We start from the raw sequence: 20,743 nt of genomic DNA, 5'->3' as shown, positions 1-20,743 counted from the left end.
GTTGTCAGTGCACAGGCAATTTCAATGCTCTGCTCTCAGGGACTTAGCAACTGCTTAAGTCATTCCCTGCCTCCATCACCTGCTGCTGTTGTCAGGTGTGCTTTATATACATGAACCACCAGCTACATAACTCTCTCTGTTCCCTGTCTCAGTTCATGCCTTCTCTCTATTCTCTTTGTTTACTCACAGCACTCTCTCTCTCTGCTCCCTGTTTTTCTGTCTGTCTGCAGGTCCTCTTCTGTGCCTCTATCTCTTCCTCAGGTTCTCACTCATCTCCCTGCCCCCAAACAACCTCTTTTGCACCATATATGTTGCATGTTTTAATTCCTCAGGACCTGCTGTGATAGGATAGCTTGGGAATTTTGGTGACTTATTTTTCAGGCTGTTATTTATTATATTCCTATGCTGGTGTCTAGGCCTCTGGGATTGAAGTGATTATTATCTCGGTACTGATTTCTGGATTTGTCTTGCTTGGGTGGGAGTTTTGCTCCTGGGTTGCTATTTGATGTCTGGATTTACAGAGAAAGTTGCCTGATGTAGCCTCTTTTACTGACATGTTTAGTGGGTATCCTCAAGAGGGAATGCTTGCAAATGTTGGGACCAGGGAGAAGCAGTGGGCAGGAAGAGATGATCTTAGCAATCCACAAGGAGATAGAGTCAGGACAGAGGTAAAGCTGCCTCTGGTGTTTAGTACAGTGCTAGGGGAAATTGTGATCATTGCATCTGGGATAACAGACAGTGTGATAGATCTATAGAAAGCTTACCTGTTTCCTGGCAGGTAAAGCATGTGGTTGAACAGGGACTCTGCCCAAGTGGGGCTGAGACACAGGGATGAGTCAGGAAAGGAAGGGCAGGTGGGCATTGTCTATCTTATCTATAAGATGATGCACAGGGAGACAGGCAACTTCTACTTGTATTCTGTCTCAGAGTAAGTGCAACTGATATTAGGATCTGCAGTAACAGATAGTGAAGTAGGTCTTTGGACAAAGTACCTTTTCTACTGAAATACATAGCTTGTGGTTGAACAGGAGCATCTTTCAATAATAAGGGCCTCAGGCACAAAGATGAGTTTGTAAATCCCAATTAATTGTGTTTCTGAGAGTACACAATGTCCACTTGAGCAAACATCCTATGACAAGCCCACCTTGTCCACAGCTAGTCAAGGTACAACTGCAGGGTTAAGCTACATATTGATAACTAATACACCTTACAGAGAAAAAGTTAGTCTACCCATCATGATTGTCAGATGATTTTTTGCCCTTTTGATTGGTTCCTACAGATTACGCCAGACATGTAGTGTTTAAAATTTTAAGTTGCTGACCTGTGTGTTAATGTCCCCATCTCACTGTAACTACTATAAATACCCAGCACTTCTAGACTTGGTCTCTCAGTTTAGATTTCATGTGAGGCTGACTGGTGAAAATCCTTATTATAGAGCTCATAATAAAGACCTCCATGTGTTTGCATTGCAATAGGCTCCTTGTTGGTCATTGTGCTCTCTGTGGCTTGGATAAAACATCTTAGTGCATTGACCCAAGATCCTCAGGACTCCCAACTAAAAAATTGAAAGGCCGGTTGTTAAGATGAACCATTTTTCTTCCTGTGTCAGTGGCTTCTCTGCCAGATTTTTGTGTATGCCTTGGTTTTCAGGTTTTTCTTGAGTATATGTGGAGGGAGATGACTAAATTGAACCTGGAACCCTGCTATACTGGATATGTTGGACAGTCGCAGCCCCAAACGGCTTCAAAGGTGTTTTAGAGCCTGGTATAGTGGACAGTGTTTCTCTGGTCTTAATTTCTGGTAAGGGTAGAGAAGACTTGGAACCCTGCTACAGTGCTCACAGCTACCTGCCTGTCTTCATTTTCTCCACTGTCCAAGTGGTGGAATCTGCTGGGTAGACTTTACTGTCCCCTTGTGGCTATTTACTTTGTGTGTGGCACTTTGTTATTCTCTCATTGATGAAATAAGACAGACTCCACCCTAGTCGATTTAGTTACTAGCCCCACACCTTGGGTTAAATCCTTCTTAACAACAGGACCTAGACCCATTGACTAGTCCATGACAGAGAGCTCTTCCAGACAGCATCCTGGGCAAATTCAGGCTCTGCCTACCTTGTTTTACAGGGTGGAAACAAAAAGATCTCATTTCCCACCTCCTGAAATATCCTCTGCCCAGTCCATATGTGACTCTGTAGTTTTGAACTTGGAGCTGTCATAAGATGGAAAGTCATTCTTCATCATTTCTAACAAATTTAGCATATCTTCCTTGAACCACAAATCCTGTCCTTTGTTGGTAGACATTTCCCGGTCTGTGAGACTATCTGCTTTTCTGTCCACCTTCCAGCTGCTTTAGCCATGTCTTTGGTAGCACTGGCCTGGGAACCCAGTATTAAAGACACCTCACCCCAGAGTAGCACAGTCTCTGAGGTCCCCATTCCAATGTATCCATCCCTGCTCTGAGCCAGGTGACATCCCTATTTTGTCCTTGCTCAGCCACAACTCCAACTCCCTCATGGGGTAGCATGGCATCTTGTATTGATATGGTTAGCTCATTGTTTTTGGGATGTTATAACTTTCTTATATTATTGTGTCTGTGTCATAGTTGTCTTAAATTCTCAGCATTTCAGAGCTACAGTCATCTGAAAAAGCCTCAATCGAGGGCCTGTCCTCATCTGAATGGCTGGTTGCTATGTCTGTGAGAGATAGTGTTGATGATTGGTTAGGAAGGCTCTTCCACTGAGGGTGGCAATATCCCTAAGCAAGTGGTCCTGGGCTGGAGGAGAGAGCAGGCTGAGCATGAGACAGTGACCAAGCAAGATAGTAAGCCAGGAGACTGTTTGTTCATGCTTTTTGCCTTCAGTTTCTAGCCTAGCTCCCAAATGATGGACTGTGATCTGACAGAACCATGTACAACAACCACTTATTACCTGAGAGGCTTTTGCTTAGATGATTCAATCACAGCAGCACAGTAGCAAATTAGAACAACAACATGGTATCAAAGGGCTATTTTGCTGCTGTACAGAATCTATGTTGTAGATTGCATTCTTGTGGAGAAGAACACATTTTGGGTATAAAGGTTTTTGGATTGGTTGGTTTCTTTAACTCTCCACTGGGGGTCCTGCCTGACTGCAGATGTGGCCTCTTCTCCATCCATATTTCACTGCTATGCATCTCAGCTAAGATCAACCCCATAGATTCCTTGTCACCCTCCAATTCATGGTCTCTGGCACATCCTAAATATACCCCCTCCCTTCCTCAGGCAGCTGCAGATTTTGATTCATTTTCCCCCTCTGGCCCTCTCTTGTCTCTAGCCACACCTTTTGTTGCTTCTACCCGATTCCTCTTTATTATCTGCTCTCCCATCCAGTTCTCTCTCTCCCATCTGCCTCCTATGATTGCTTATTCCCCATTCTGAGTGGGAATAATTCAACCATTCTCATTTGGGCCTTCCTTCTTGTTTAGTTTCTTTGTATCTATGGAGTATAGTGTGGGTTTCCTGTATTTTATGATTATTATTCACTTGTGAGTCCATACATGCACGTGCTTTTAAATCTAGGTTACCTCTCAGAGATGATAGTATTTAGCTGTATTCATTTGCCTGCAAAATTCATGATGTCCTTGTATTTAATAGCTGAATAATGTTTCATTTTGTAAATGAACCACATTTTCCATACCCATATTTTGGTTGAGGGGCATCTGGATTCTTTCCAGTTTTAAGTTTTTGTAATTAAAATGGCTATGAACTTAGTAGAGTCCCTACTGTAAGTCGCCTGCCTTCACAGACTCTCTACTGTATCTTCTGTTTGTCCTTTGAGAGGATGTGGGCCCCTGGGTATCCATGATGGTGTATCAAGTCTGTATTGGGTTATGTGCATCCTCGCTACTGAGGCCAGAAGTGTCAGCCCAGTTAAAGGAACAAATTGCAATGACAGACAGCAGCTGTAGGGACAGCTCCTGCTACAGTAGTTGTAGGACCATCGTGAAGACTGACCTGCAATCTGCTACTTATGGGCCAGGGTCGTTTGTCCAGCCTGTGTGTGTTATTGTTTGTGGCTCAGTCTCTGAATGTGCCCAAGGATCAAGGTTTGTTGAGTCTGTTGGTTTTCCTGTGGAGTTCCTATCCTGTTCAGGGCCTTCAATCCTTCCACCAACTCTTCCATCAGAGTTACCAAGGTCTATGCAATGTTTGACTGTGGATCCACTACTGCTTCAGTCAGCTGCTGGGTGGAGCCTCTCAATAGACAATTATGCAAGGCTCCTGTGTGGGAGCATCACTGAGTATCCTTAATAATGTCATGGATTCAAGCTTGTCCATGTGTGTCTCCAATTGAATGAGTCTTCATTGGCCATTCCTTCAGTCTCTGCTCCAGCTTTACCTCTGCATTTCTTTTAGACAGGATAAATTCTGTTCTGGGTGTCTCCAGTGTTGTGGTTGAATCTGATCTTTCAGCTTTCTTCTCATGCTCCCATACATTACCTATTTGGACTCTGTCCCTAAATCACATAAGATACTGTGCACACATTTGGTATTCAATGCTATGCTATTTTGCAAACCTGGTAGTTTTATATTTTTAACTTTATTCATTCTGTTTTTGCCTTTCTAGAACAAATTTTTCTGTGAAGCACTTCCTGTTCTAATTGTAGATATAGAAACCACATAAGCCACCTGACATATTTTTGTTAAATAGGCACATGCTTTTGTGCTGGTCTTAGTCTACATCTTTCATTTTGAAATTCGGCAAAATATATAAATTATATTCTATTTCTCCAGATGGCTTATGGTCATGTCATCAATATTATCTGATTCTTCAGAGTCATTGAATTGCAGGTGTATGATGTTCTGCCTAACTCTTGTGTTTCTTCTGAAATTTTGGATAAATAAGTGTGTTATACATGTGTGCATGACTATGAATGTGTGCCTCATCTTTACTGTTGTCAGAAGATGGCCACAGAATTCATGAACAGGAAGAAATGGACAGGTGTTGGTCCACATGTATATGTCAGAAATTGAACACCATTATGTGGAAGACCAGCAAGAGCTTTCAACTCCTGAGCTATATCTCCTGAACTACATTCTTTATTTGTAATCAACATATACATTACTAATATTTTCACCTGTCTATTTTTAACTGTTTAAACATACATTTCCTTCTAGTAAAATTTAATTAATGTTGCTGTTTAAACTGGTTCACTGCATGTTTTTGCAAGATGAATATAGTATTGCAGTGAATGCATAATTCTTTGCAGTAACTTCATTAAAGAACTGTGAGTTCATTCTGTCATTTTTGTTTCCTGCTTTATTTTTGTAGCAGAGTGAGGTTCTTAATATGTAACTTTTGCTGTCCTGAAACTCATTGCATAGACCCTGCTGGCATCCAGCTCAATGATATCCACCTTCCTGTACCTCTGCGATTAAAGACATGAGCAAATACACACAGCTTGCCCATCACTTTTGTAGTTAGTAATTTTTCATCCAGCTTTTCAGATGTGTGCTCAGTACAGTTGATCTGTTTCCCCTGCATATCCCTATCAATTGCCATTTGTGTTGGAAGGCTATATCCTATTCTAAGGGTTCAGGAGTGACACAGGTGAACCCTGTGTCAAGGGTTCAAGTGTCAATATTTCAAGTTTCTTCTAAACTGACACAGTGATTATATTATAATTTGTGTGTCAGAAAATAAGTGGAGGAATCACCTGAATTATTTAATTATATTGTCTAGGAAGCATAACCTTACTTTGTAGTGATGTCAGTATCAGGCTTTGTGTTGTATACATGTGTGTGATATTTTAGGAAGCAGTGAGTTTCGATGATGTGCATGTGAACTTCACTGCAGAAGAGTGGAATTTGCTGGATCCTTCCCAGAAAAATCTCTACAAAGATGTGATGCTGGAGACCTACTGGAACCTCACTGCTATTGGTAAGATTGAATTTTTTTTTTGCTTCTCAAAATAAGGGAAAAATGTTTCTGCATTACTGATAATCATCTCTTATTTCAATAGAGAACAAGTAATATTGAGTTGAATAAATCAGGTTCATTGCTGTGAAAATTCAGAGTAACTTGAATTTTGCCTAATTCCAATACCATATCATTGATTTTCTTGTACCTTTGGTTTTAGGCTATAATTTGGAAGTCCATCATACTGAAGAACAACATCAAACTTCCAGACGTCATGAAAGGTATTTTTTGGGGGGAGGGGGTTTCAAGACAGGGTTTCTCTGTGTAGCCCTGTCTGTCCTGGGACTCACTCTGTAGACCAGCTGGCCTCGAACTCAGAAATCTGCCTGTCTCTGTCTCCCAAGTGCTGGGATTAAAGGTGTGTACCACCACCACCGGGCCATGAAAGTTAATTTTAATGTTTAATCAAATACAAATATGCCTGTGAGAAAATTTTAATATCAACTGGATGCTCTAAAGGAAAGCAAGTGTGTAAAATATGAGTCATTTTATTATAGCTATGATTATTTTATTCTTCCAAAATATATGTACCTCCATGTTAGTTATCTGATTGGTGTTTGCAAGGCATTTCTGTAAGCAAGAAGAGAAGGAAACAATGCCTTAAGAGATTCCTTTAATTGATTTGTGTCTCCATTAGAGCTATGTTGTGGAACTACCAATTTGTATAGTCTCATAATATTTAGATGTTGCACATTGAGTAGTGATAAACATGTATCCATAACCTTCTAATAATCAAATAGTCCATGATAAAGTTGGTGACACTCGTATTCTTATAGTGAAATTTTTAATTTTATTGTTTTGTCAGTTTATGAGAATCGAGAATATTGTTTTGGAGAAACATTAATCATGTCTATAATGAACAAAAAGTCAATGCATGTGAATTCAATGTGGAAACATTTCATTTGTTCTGCTTTTTTAATGGCGGTATCAATTGTCAGAATGGATGAAACCATGTGAACATAGGGATACTAAAAAAAACAACCTCTGTCTATTTCACAACAATGAGAAGATATGTAGTATTCTGCCTTTGGTAGACTTTCTGAATATGATAGGTGTTTACAATTAATTGGTTTTCTGACTTTACCCAAATTCACACTGCAGAAAATCTTTACGGGTACTAGAAGTTTCCAGTTCTTCTGTTCATCCTGTTTCACAGTGCTGTTGTGGTGTGATGCATACTACAGGAAAAACTAAGAATGCAATCAGAGTTTTAATGCTCTTAGTTGTTCCATTGTATTCTGACCTATGAATGCATCATGTAGAAATCTCATATAGAAAAAGGATGTTATAAATGTGAGCCATGTAGTAAATACTCTTACCCTCACAAGTATTTTCAAGTACAACCATGAACATGAAAGTGATAAAAGCATAAGATCTGAGTGTTCTTTATTATGAGACCAACTGTAAAATTGACTCATAATGATAAAATGATTGATCAGGCTAATAAATATGGTAAAGCTTTCACATGTGCCCATTCCTGTTGCAGGCATGAAAGAAGTCATACCAGAGAGAAACCTTATGAATGTAACCAATGTGGTAAAGCCTTTTCATATCACAGTAATCTCCAAAGACATAAAAGAACACATACAGGAGAGAAACCTTATGAATGTAATCAATGTGGTAAAGCCTTTTCACAACACAGTAGTCTCCAATATCATAAAAGAACACATCTTGGAGAGAAGCCTCATGAATGTAATCAATGTGGTAAAGCCTTTTCATGTCACAGTGGTCTCCAATATAGAACACATACTGGAGAGAAACCTTATGAATGTAATCAATGTGGTAAAGCCTTTTCACAACACTGTAATCTCCAAAGTCATAAAAGAACACATACTGGAGAGAAACCTTATGAATGTAATCAATGTGGTAAAGCCTTTTCACAACACAGTAGTCTCCAAAGACATAAAAGAACACATAATGGAGAGAAACCTTATGAATGTAATCAATGTGGTAAAGCCTTTTCACAACACAGTAATCTCCAAAAACATAAAACAACACATACTGGGTAGAAACCTTATGAATGTAATCAATGTGGCAAAGCCTTTACAAGTTCCAGTTATCGCCCATATCATAAAAAACCCATACTAGAGAGAAACCTTATGAATGTAATCAGTATTGTAAAGGCTTTACACAACTGGGTCATCTCCAATATCATACAAAATAAACATACCAGAGAGAAACCTTAGATATGTAATCAGTGTAGAAAAAAATCATTTATAATTGAAAATTCTCCAAAGACATAAATGTTCACATATTCGAGAGAAACTGTTTGCATGTAATTAATATGGTAAAAGCCTTTTCAGAAAATTTTGTCTCCAAAACCATAAAACAACCCATATTGGAAAGAAACCTATGAATGTAATCATTGTGGTGAAAGTGTTAAAAATTTTCAAGAACTTCTAGCATGCCGAGCGGAACCAAGAGTACAGGTCAGCTCATTCGTGAACTCTGTGTTTCAGAAATTTGGCTGACCACAAGATGGTTGAGTATGAATAGGCTGTTGAGAATAGCCTATACAGAATATTCTCCCTGACTGTTACTTAGACCCTGTCACAAACTGAATAATGGGCTGGGACTTTCCACAGGTGCTTTCCAATAACCCTCCTTAACTCCCCCTGGATTATGGTTTTTTCCTTGTGGTTTTACCTTTAAATTCCCTCTGCCTCCAAAGCTCAGGGTCATATCCCACAGACCCTGCATGGGTTCCAGGTCTTGACCTCAGCATGCTGGTCAAAATATACCTCTTGCTGATTACATCAACTTCTGTGTCTTCTGAGTTATTGGGTGACCATGAATTCCTGAGGCTTGGGTGGGGGGAGTTCCTCCCTTTTGTGAGGACTTTATAGTGGTAAAAGTCTTTCCATAAAGATTTTTTCCAAAACATAAAAGCACCCATATTGGATAGAACTATGAATGTAATCTTTGTTCTAAAGCCTTTGCATGTCCCACTAATCTCGAAAACATAAAAGATCCCACATTGAAAGAAACCTCATGAATGTGATCAACGTGGTGAAAGACTTTTCACAACGTTAGCATCTCCATTACTATAAAAGAACAGGTACAGGAGAGAAGCCTCATGAATGTAATCAGTGTTGTAAAGCATTTGCAAGTCACAGTCATCTGCAGTGACAAGAGAGATCACATACCAGAGAGAAACCTGCTTGAATATTAATAATGTGGTAAAGCCTTTGCATGTCAGAGTTCTTTACACCCACTCAAAGAAATCACACTGGAGAGAAGCCTCATTAATGTAATCACTGTGGAACAACTGACAATTCACTTTTATCTGCAACTACATAATAGAACACATTCAAGAGAATGACTCAGTGTCATCAAGGTGCTAAGCCCTTGCATGTCACAGACATCGCCCAATACATAAGAGAACACACACTGTAGAGAAACTGCATGAATGTCATTATGAGGTAAAGTCTTGGCATTACAATTTACTCTTTAAATACTTCAAGTAACACACTTTTTTAAGAGAAACTTTCTGAATGTAACAAACGTGGAGAAGCCTGTGCCTATCACTGTAGTCTCCAAAGACATAAAAGACCACAAATTGGACAGAAATCTTGTGAATGTACTCAATTTGGAAAATCCTTTACATGCCACAGTATTCTCTGAATACAAAAAATCAACACATACTGGAGAGAAACCTTCTGAGAGTAATCAATGTGGTAAAGTATCTGCATGCCCTAATTGTATTTAAATGCATGAAAGAATATATAGTAGAAATGAACTGTGATGATGTGAATACTTGTTCCTAAGAAGTAACAATGTTAGTATGTTTGTCCTTGTGGGAATAGATATTAATGTTTTGAAGGAAGTGAACTCCTAGGGTGTTGGTCTTTGGAGCTCCGGCCAGTAAAAAACAGACTCTACTACAATCTGGCTGGAAGACAGTCTCTTCCTGAATGCCTTCTCATGAATATGCAAAACCCTCAGCTCCTTCTCCAGCATCATGTCTGCCTACATGCTGACATTCTTCCTGCTATGTTGGTCATGAACTAAATACTTGAAAGTGTAGGACAGACTGAATTAACAATTTTCCTTTGAAACAGTTGCCTTGGTAACAGTGTATCTTCTTAGCAATGGAAATTCTAAGACAGAAGTTGGTACCCCAGGCTTAAGAATTCTTATTGGTAGGCCTGACCATGCTTTTGATAGAAGCAATGTGGATTTTTAGACTTTGGATTTGTACATGCATTAAGTGAAACTTCATGGGCTGTCCTATTACAACACATATGTGCTAAGGGTGGTGTGAATTTTGATTATAATTTTTATAATGTTTTGCTGAAGAATGTTGCTGCCTTTTGCTCTCATCTGAAAGTAAAGAGGTTTATTTTGTTAATTGCATTGATGAAGTCTCAGGAAATCCAAGCATAGCCTTTGGCCTGTGTTTACTCTCATGGTGATTGTTTTGATCATGCTTAGTAATCTTAGAAAGGAAAAAATATGAAATGATATCTTCAAAGAGAAAATCTCACTAGGAACTTGCATGAAGCTAAATCCTGTGATCAAAGACACACAATTGTATTAAAGTAATGGTGATATTATGGCAAGATTCCATCCACCTAAACTTATGGATGTGAAGTTGTATGGTTAGGAACTGTCTAATGTTAGGCATTATTATTAACTGGTTAATGTTTTTATGTCAACATAAGGAGATACAAGTATGTGTCAAATTGACAATGGACAGATTGTGATTATTATACTGGGTTTTCAATTTAAAATCTAAAAGGATATAGGATATACTTAGGTCCAGGCATGGTGGTAAACACCTTAAATCCGAGTAGATGAACATCAAGCAGATCTTTGATTCAAGTCATACTGATACAAAACAAGTTTTAGGTAATAAAAAGCTTAAGTATTTGTAAACTGTTACATATGTATTATTCAACATTCAGAAGACAAAGCCATGCAGATCTCTGAGTTCAAGGTTCATCTACAGAGCAAGTTCAAGGACAGCTGAGCTTAGGCAGTGAAGTTGTTGGAAAATAGAAAGCTGGTGATGATGTAATTGAAGGGGCCATGTTTGGGCCCCAGCAAGCAGAGGAACTCAGGAACTTTGTCCATGTGGCTCTGCTTTTAGAGGAAAAAACAGAAGAGACGACTGAGATATCTGAAGCTGGTTGGCTGTAATTAGAAAATTAGTGGAGATGAAGAAGAAACCAGCATCACTCAGGTGAAGTGTTGGGGGGTGACTTTTAGCAGAAAGCAGCTATCAGCTTTGTAGCCATCTTGAGCCATATACCCTGACATGAGACTTTGATTATAATAGCCTACAACAACTGAGCACACTCTGAAAATCTTGGTTTAGTTACCTTGGTTGTGTGAGATTAAAGGTGTGTGAGATTAAAGGTGTGTAACTTAAGAGTGTGACTTAGAAGTGTAGAGATCAGATTTAGAAACAAGACCTAAGGGCATAATTAAAGGTGTGACCAAAAGGAATGGCTTAGAAGTGAGACATATAAAGGTGAGAGGCAGACAGAAGAGGGGTGAGAGAATCAGACACTTGTAGGAGACTCTTTAGATATTCTCTTTAGGGTGACTCTTTAGAGAGTACAGCTAGACTTGGACTTGGAGTGAAGAAGAGAGACTGAAGAATAAGTGCGATTGAAACACACTCTGTCTGGTCTCCATTTTTCCAGTCTGTCCTCACTCTCTCTCTCTCTTGCTGAACCCTGACCTGTAGAATGGACTAAAGCAGCAGCTTGTGCCGGTATAGACTGGCCGCCCCAGTGGGGCAGCTGGGGCCTCACCATTTTGCTCATGCAGAGACAGTGAAGTCTTCTGGTAAGTGTTTTCTGAGAGGAGAGAGAAGTTGTATTCCAGAAGTAATCAAGGTTGTCCCTTTTGGTGCAGCTTGACTGAGTCCTGTGTAAGACTCACCCAGGTGGCACTGGTTGTAAGGCATGAATGTTTCATGCAGTGCAGCTAAGGCTTGGAACCATGAAGGGAACATGAGAGGAACACAGTGAAGATGGTTTGTCACAGAAGAACCCAGCATGTTGAAGATGTCAGTCCCATGGGATGAGCAGAAAGAACAGCAGCAGCAGTTGAATGGAGTCAAGCAGAACCTAGTGTACTATAGAGAGAAGAGCGGAAGAGAGACTCAGCTTCTTTTGGGGAGCACAGAAGATCATCTGTGGATCCCAGATACTGGAACAAGAAGCTGTAATTTTGAAGTTACTTTGGAGACCCCAAGAGTTTTAGGATCCAGAGCTATGGGATACCTTCTCAGGAAAACTATTTTCAGGAAAGAAAATCAGCCAAATAGAAAGAATTGTGCTGCAGTGAGCAGGGCAGGAAAAAGTTGGAGATCTGAAGAACACTTTGACATCAGATATGGAGATGCAAAGTTTGGAGATTGCCTTGCTGGCTTTTGGTCTTCTTTTGGCCCAATATTTCCTCACAATGGTGATTAGAAATGGGGACCTATATCCTGTGAATTTGGATGGATATATGTGGTATTTTTTGAAAGTATAGGAGATTATAGTTACATGATTGAAATGATCTCAGAAGAGACTTTTAACTTTGGACTTTTAACAATTATGAGTCTTCTTTAGGTGATGGGGACTTTTTAACTTGAATCTCACATATTATGTATTACCTTATTTTTAAATATGGTCCCCATACAATCATGTGTTTGCACAATCTCATGGGGGCCAGGCAGTGGAATGTGGTATTATAAATATGCTTGGCTCAGGGACTGGGAGGAAGTTTATTATGAGATGTGGCCTTGGAGGAAGTGCATCACTGAAGGCTTTGAAGTTCCACCCAGTGCAGATTGGACCCTCCTATTAGCTCTCTGGCAGACAGTCTCTTCCTGGCTGCCTTTGGATCAAGAAGCGAAACTCTCAGCTTCTTTACCAGCATCATGTTTTCTTGCATGCCTGCCTTGCTTCCTGCTATGATGAAAAAGGACTAAATCTCTGAAACTGTAAGCCAGTCCCAATAAAACTGTTGCTTTTATAGAAGTTGCCTTGTTCATGATTTCTCTTCATAATGGAAACACAAAGACAGAAACCCTGTGAGTGTATTTAATATGGTCAAGCCTTTGCACAATTCTCTAGTCTTCATTACCATGAAAGAATATGTGCTAGAGTATAAGCCCACCCCCTGTGACTCAGGATATGACCCCTGAATCTTAAACATGCCCCCAGAGTCATAAACATGCTCCCTGTCACTCAGGACATGCCCCTGAGTCTTAAATATGCCCTCTGTGTCTCAGGACATGCCCCTGAGACTTAAGCACACTCCCTGTGTTTCAGGACACACACCCTGAGTTTTAAGCATACCCACTGTGACTCAGGACACGGCCCCTCAATCTTAAACATACCCCTGTGACTCAGGACACACCCACAGAGTCCTAATGGACAGGCTAATATAATGAAGCCTTTGCACACCTCTGTTGTCTTTATCATTATGAAACTATTCATACTGGACAGTGGTTACATACTGTGCTAAAGCCATTATGTTATGAGGTCCACTGAGATCTAACACAGCTCAACCACAGGACAAGGCAAATGATAAGAATTTATTGTAATCAAATCACTGCTGATAAATCAGGACCACAAAATTACACACAGAAGCTTAGCTGCAATACTCCAGGCTCAGCCCCACCCTGAACCAGAAAGTTATATAGCTTCCAAAAGTCAAAATCACACAGTCCTGTGCCAAGTTACAGCTACATTTTTCTCCCAGTCACATTTTTTTCTGTTGTTACTTTATGTCAAATGATACAGAATGTAGGTTGTATGGTCAGCACTATCACAGCCATTTGCTCTTTTGTGGTTAGGAACATGCATTATATTTTGAGGAATAAAACATGAATAACAGAAATTATGGTTAGGAGCAGTTGCTATATTTTAGGAAACAAAACATGAGTGATGAAAGCTGGTCAGATATTGTTAAGTACACAGATCCCCTATGACCTGGGACTTGAACTTAGTTTCAGTTCATGATTAAGTCTACGTTGGTAACAAAAAGGCAGTCCTTAGGGCAAGTTTCTTTTCCTTCTTCCCAAGTTTTAGATATCACAGTCATCTTCCAATACATAGTAGAACACATACTGAAGACATATCTTACAAATGTAATCAATGAGATAAAACCTCTTCAAAACACAGTCATCTATGAACATAGAAGAACACATCCTGGAGAGAAATGCTATGAATAAGCAATGTGGTAAAGCCTTTGCATGTGGCAGTCATCCTAGAAACCATGAGATAAAGTCATAATGTGAGAAACCCCATAAACATAGTCAATACATTAAAATTGTGTACTTTCTGATATCTTTATGTAAGAGTAAACTCTTCAGCATGAAATCAATCTATTAAAGACTTTGTATATTGCAATAGTCTTTGAGCACCTTCAATAATATCAAAAGTCATCTGTGACTACAAAGAATATGTATGATCTTGCCCAACACACATTGAGTTACTCAAGGTTATTCATTATGTAGAAAACAAATTGACAAGTGTCAACCATCAGTTCAAACTTTCCAATGTCTCTCTATTTTGTTTACACTTGCAAACTCATTCATACATACAAAGACCACTGGTTTTTTTCTTTTTCTTTTTTAGTTAATCGTGTATCCAACAACTTTGCTGAAAGTGTTTACCAGCTCTGGGAATTGCCTTTGGGAAGTTTTAGTTCACTTGTGCTTACTATCCTATCATCTGCAGATAAAGATAATTTTAATTCTTCCTTAAATTTACAATTTAATGTTAACTTATTTAACATATAATTGTAAATTGCAATATAAGACTTGGAATATAGGACTAGTTAACATTAAACCGTAAATTGCCATACAGGGGTAGGTAATATTAAATTGTAAATTGCAATATAGGACTTGGAATGTAGGACTAGTTAAGATTAAGCTGTAAATTGCCATGCAGGGCTGGTTAGTATTAAATTGTAAATTGCAATATAGGACTAATTAGCATTACATTGTAAATTGCAGTAAAGGACTAGTTAACATTAAATTGTAATTTCAATATAGGTCTAGTTAACATTAAAAATTTAGATAGTATTTTGAATAGATATGGAGAGAATGGATCACCTTATCTTCTTTGTGAGTTAGTGGAATTAAATAGAATTTCTCTCCATAATTTAATGTCGGCTATAGGTTTGCAGTAAAGTGACATTATTATGTTTAGGTATGTCCCTTGTACCCTTAATCACTTCAAGAACTCTATCATATAGTGGGGTTAAATACTGTCAGAGAATTTTTCATCATCTAAGAGATGACAACTTTTTTCTTACACTTTAATCACATTATGTTGATACATCCCTGCACCTCTTGAACACAGCCTACCTCATTGATCATGGTGAATGGTCTTTTGACATGGTTGCTATTTTACTTTATTTTTTTGTTTTATTAATATTTTTACATATTTGGTTTTAAGGAAAAATTGGTCTATAATTCTCATTTGCTACTGAGTCTTTATATTGACTGGATATTTGAGTAACCATGGGTTCACAAAACAAATTGGCCAAGGTTTCTTCTTTTTCTATATTGTTGAACTCCTCTTTGAAAGTCTGGTACGATTCTACCCTAAAATTCATGGCCCTGGGCTCTTTTTGGTGGCAGACTTGTAATGGTTTCTCTTTTTCTAGATGTTTAGGAAGTTTGAGTCATTTCCCTTAGTTTGATTTAACTTTGGTAAGAGGAACCTATTGAGGAAATTTTCCATTATTTTTAGAAGTTCCAGTCAGATGGAGTTGAGGCTTTTTAAAACTATGCCATTACCATTCTTTAGATTTCTTCATTGTCTGTTATTTTGTCCCCATTTTCATTTTAGATTTCATTAATTTGGATATTCTCCATCTTTTAATAAGGGTTTGACTATCTTGTCTAATAAAAGTCACAAAGGACTATTTCCATGTTTCATTAATTCTTTGCATTCTTCTCTTTCTATTTTGTTGATTTCAGCCTCCAACTTGATAATTTCCTGATGTCTAATCCTTTTTTTTTTCATTGCTCACTTGTTTCTGTTCTAGAATTTAAAGCGTGCTGTTGAATTGCCAGTATGAGAGCTCTCCAGATTTTTCATGTAGGGATTTTGTGCTATGAACCTTCATCTTAGAACCATTTTCATGTTTTGTGTATTCTGCAAAATTGTAAATGTTCCATATTCATTTGTATTGAATTCTAGAAAGTCTCTAATATCTTCCTCTATGTTTGTCTTAAGCTATTTCTCATTCATAGTGAGGTGTTCAGCTTCCATGGGTTTTTAAGCTTTGTATTCTTTCTGGTTTTGTTGATATCCAGCTGTAATCCATGGTGGTCTGATAGGATTCATGGGGTTATTTCAATTTTCTTGTATGTATTGAGGTTGGCAGTGTGTCTGGATATGTGTTCAGTTTGCAAGTAAGTTTCATAAGGTGCTGAGCAGAAGGCATATTCTCTTATATTTCAGTAGAATGTTCTGTAAGTATCAGCTGGACTCATGTTCATGTTGTCAGTTAGCTGGAATATTTCTCTTTTTGGGGGGGTGTCTGGAGAATTTGTCCATTGGTGAGAATGGGGTATATAAATCTTGGAATATAAGTGCATAAGTGTTATGTGATTTTAGGTTTAAAACACTTTTTTTATGAAGGTTGGCAACCATGAGTTTAAGGCATAGATTTTAAAACTTGAAATGGCAATTTGGTAATTATTTTTCCTTTAAGAAATTTGTAGTGTCTTTCTCAAATTCTTTTGATTAATTTTGTTTAATATCTATTTTGCTACATTTTAAAATGACCACACCAGCTTCCTCCTTTGGTCCATTTGCTTGGAGTATCTTTTTACATTTCTTTACCTTGAATTAATGCCTATTCTCGATGTTGAGGTACATTTTTTGTCTGCAATTGAAGGATAGATTTTTATTAGCATCTATTTGGTTAGCCTTTGTCTTTTTATTGGTGAACTGTGGTCATTGATACTGAGAGAGTCAATGAACAGTGATTGTTAACTCCTTGTATTTTGTTGTTGTTGCTGCTGCTGGTGGTGATGCTGGTGTTGAGTATTTGTGTGCTTTCCTTTCTTTTGCAGATAATACAAGATTATTTATTACCTGTGTATTCATTTGTATTGCTAACTTCCTTGGGTTGGATTCTTTGTATATAATATTGTGTAAGTTTGTATGTGTAGATAGATATGTTTATATTTGACTTTAGCATGGAGTATCTGACTTTTTCCATTAATAGCGATTAAGTTTTTTTTTTTTTCCATTTTTTTTTCCAGACAGGGTTTCTCTGTGTAGCCCTGGTTGTCCTGGAACTCACTCTGTAGACTACATTGGCCTCAAACTCAAAAATCCACCTGCCTCTGCCTCCCAAATGCTGGGATTGAAGGCATATGCCACCTCTGCCAAGCCAGCTTTTTTCTATATATAATAATCTGGGTATCTGCAGCATATATGTCCAAGCCCTTCTGATGTTTCCAGACTCCAGTGAGAGGTCATCTGCAGTTTTAGTAGAACCTTATTGATATGTTACTTGGCTTTTGACCTTTGCAGCTTTTAGTAATCTTCCCTTGTACTGGATGTTCTGATTATTATACAGGAGACTTCACTTTAGGGTCCATTCTGTTTGGTGTTTTGATGATTCTTTCAATGTGATAGGCACCTTCCTCCTTATGTTAGGAAATTTTTCTTCTAAGATTTTGTCATTAATATTTTCTGAGAATTTGATCTAATATACTTCCTCTAATCCTAGTTTCCTTATGTTTTATCCTTTCACAATGTCCTAGATTTTCTAGATATTTTATGTCAGGAAGGTTTAGATTTAACTTTTTCTTTGTGTGATATTTCTATCCCTTCTATTGTATCTTCAGTGCTTGAGATTTGTCTTCCATCTCTGTATTCTGTTTGTCAATTTTGCCTTCATAGTTTTTTTTTTTTTTTTGAAGTCCTAAAGTTTTGTTTCCATCATTCCCATAGTTTGTAATTTTGTTATTTTTTCTATTTCCACTTTTAGGTATTCAACAGTTTTGTTTCCTTCTACTATTGGTTTGTTTTTCTTGGCTTTATTTATAAGATTGGTTGGTTTTCTCCACTTTTTTGTTTATGTTTTCCTGGCTGTCTTTGAGGTATTTATTGATTTCCTCCAATTCTTTGTGTTTTCCTGTATTTCTTTAAGTGATTTAGTCATTTCCACTTTAACAGTCTCTATTATCTTCACATAGATGGTTTCAAAGCCTTTTTCTAATATGTCAGCTATGTTAAAATATTTTAGACCTTCTTTGCCAATATAAATGGGCTCACACTCATCAACCAGAGGGTGATAAATGTTTGTCCTTATTACATAATCACGTACAAACATCATGGAATGGAATGTGGCTATCACTTCTGTCTGGAAGTTAAAAGGTCCATTTTATGTCAATGTACTTGATATACAATAGTTTGTGTCTACATAATGAAATTTATGGTGGGACACACCATAGGATCCATGACAGATTCCGTGAAGTATTCAGCTTACATTTAACCCCATGTTTGATTAATGTCATGGTTGTATTTCTCCTTATATTGGACAGGGAGGCAAATGAAGCACTTTTTAAATAAGTTACTTTGCTGAAATGATGGTTTTAATAACATCACTTTCAATCACTAACACTGGAGTCTCCATTACAAAAAAAAAAAAAAAAAAAAAAAAAACCTGATGGTTACACGGTAATAATTTTCCAATTTTCCAGCATGTATTTATTCATGTCAGGTGAATGAAGGCAAAATAGATTGATAGGTATATAATTTGGGAACTTTAGCATAATCCAAGGAATATTGATTTTCCAACTTTGGAAATATGTCCAATGCACTTTCAGTGTTAAGTCAGGTCAGATTTTTTAGACACAGTCAATTGGCTGTAGCTGTGTGTGTCATGTTACTGATCACAGAAGCTAACACTGCAAGTAGCGGCCAGGTCAAAGAGTACTGTAATAATGCCATTTTCTTCACCAGGAAACTGCCTACACTTTTTCAATGTCAATGTAAGTATACATTTGTTTTCAATTATGTTTCTTTTTTGCTTTTTTAATTAAAATTTTAAAAATTATTAACATTTCAAAGTTGCTTCCTTTTCTAGTTCCTCTTTCTTGAGGTCTTCTCCTCATCTTCTTCCCTCCTTCCCTTCTGCCTCTGAAAGGTTTCTCTCCCACCCACCCACCCACCAGCACCTCACCTCCACCAGCTTCCCTTTCCCTGGGGCAACAAGTTTCAACAGAGTTAAATGCTTCCTCTCCCATTTTGGCCAGACAAGGCAGTCCACTGCTGCACACATGCCTGGGGCCATGAACCATCCCCTATATGCTTCTTGGTTTTTGGCTTAGACTCTGGAAGCCCTGAAGTGTCCAGGATAGTTGAAACTGTTGTTCTTCCTATGGGGTTGCCATCCTCTTCACCTCCTTAAGTTTTTCCTCTGACTCTTCCATATGAAACATTTCACAATAGATAGATAGATAGATAGATAGATAGATACATAGATTAAGAATATCAACAAGATAGATAAACTTTTAGTCAAACTAATGAAAGGACACAGATACAATGTCCTAATTACCAAAATCAGAAATGAAAAGGGAGACATACAATTTTATATATATATATATATATATATATATATATATATATATATATATATTCTCCTCAGCACCTCATGGTATCTTCTTTAAAATTGAACATGTAATCTGTCACAAATTGCCAGGCAGTGTTGGCCCACTCCTTTAATCCCAGCACTTGGGAGGCAGAGGCAGGTGGATTTCTGAGTTCCACGCCAGCCTGGTCTACAGAGTGAGTTCCAGGACAGCCAGAGAAACCCAGTCTTGAAAAAAAACAACAAAAAAAATCTGTCACAAATGAAGCCTCATCAGATACAATAAGACTGAAATATTCTCATGCATCCTATCAAATCACTACAGAATAATCTGGACTTCAATAATAGCAAAAACATCAGAAAGCCACATACTGAACAACTTTCTCTACAATGATAACTTGCTCAGGAAAAAAATAAAGAAATAAAAGACGCTCTAGAATTCAATGAGAATGAAGACACAGTATACTCAAACTTATGGGACACAGTAAAAGCAGTGGTAAGACAAAAATTCATAGCACTAAGTGCCCCCCTCATAAACATACAAGAGAGATCCTACACAAGCAACTTAACAGCACACCAGAAAGCTTTAGAATAAACAGAAGCAAACATACCTAAGAGACATAGACACCAGGAAATAATCAAACTCAAGGAAGATGTGGGTCCCTTGTTCTGGAGGGTGTCCCACGATGATCTCCAGCCCAGCGCAGGACAGTGTGTGAGCAGGGAGGGGAGATCGCCTGCCTCCATTGCTGCCTCTGCTCTACTTTCCGCTGTTGCCACCCAGTCACTCCCAGGGCTGCACTTGTCTCCATGCTGAGCTGGCCCAGGGTGGGTGGATAAGGAGCTGGCTAGCTGGCATGGAGGCAGCTTGGTGTCCCAGGCAGATTCTGGGAGAGCAGATCTCTCCCCTATTGTTATAGCTCTTGCTACAGAAACTCTTGGGCACCAGAACGATTCTCACACACTTTATTTCCCCTGAATAGAGCCCTTATATACAGTTTCAGGGTGGGTTAGGGTCAGTCAGCAGGTAACATCTATTGGCTTGTTCTGAGAGCTTGGAGATATCCCATCTACATGTGGGAGAGCCTGGGGCACTGTTCCTCATGACTGATGGCCATAGACCTCTCTGTGGGCTCTGGAGGGCTGAAGCTAATTGAAAAGAATGACTTTGCCCACCAGAAAAAACCCGCCCCAGGATGGCCCTGCCCCTTGGGA

Source organism: Arvicanthis niloticus, chromosome Y, assembly GCF_011762505.2.
Source record: "Arvicanthis niloticus isolate mArvNil1 chromosome Y, mArvNil1.pat.X, whole genome shotgun sequence".
NCBI classification, from domain to species: domain Eukaryota; kingdom Metazoa; phylum Chordata; class Mammalia; order Rodentia; family Muridae; genus Arvicanthis; species Arvicanthis niloticus.
Note: the sequence above shows the minus strand (reverse complement) of the source record.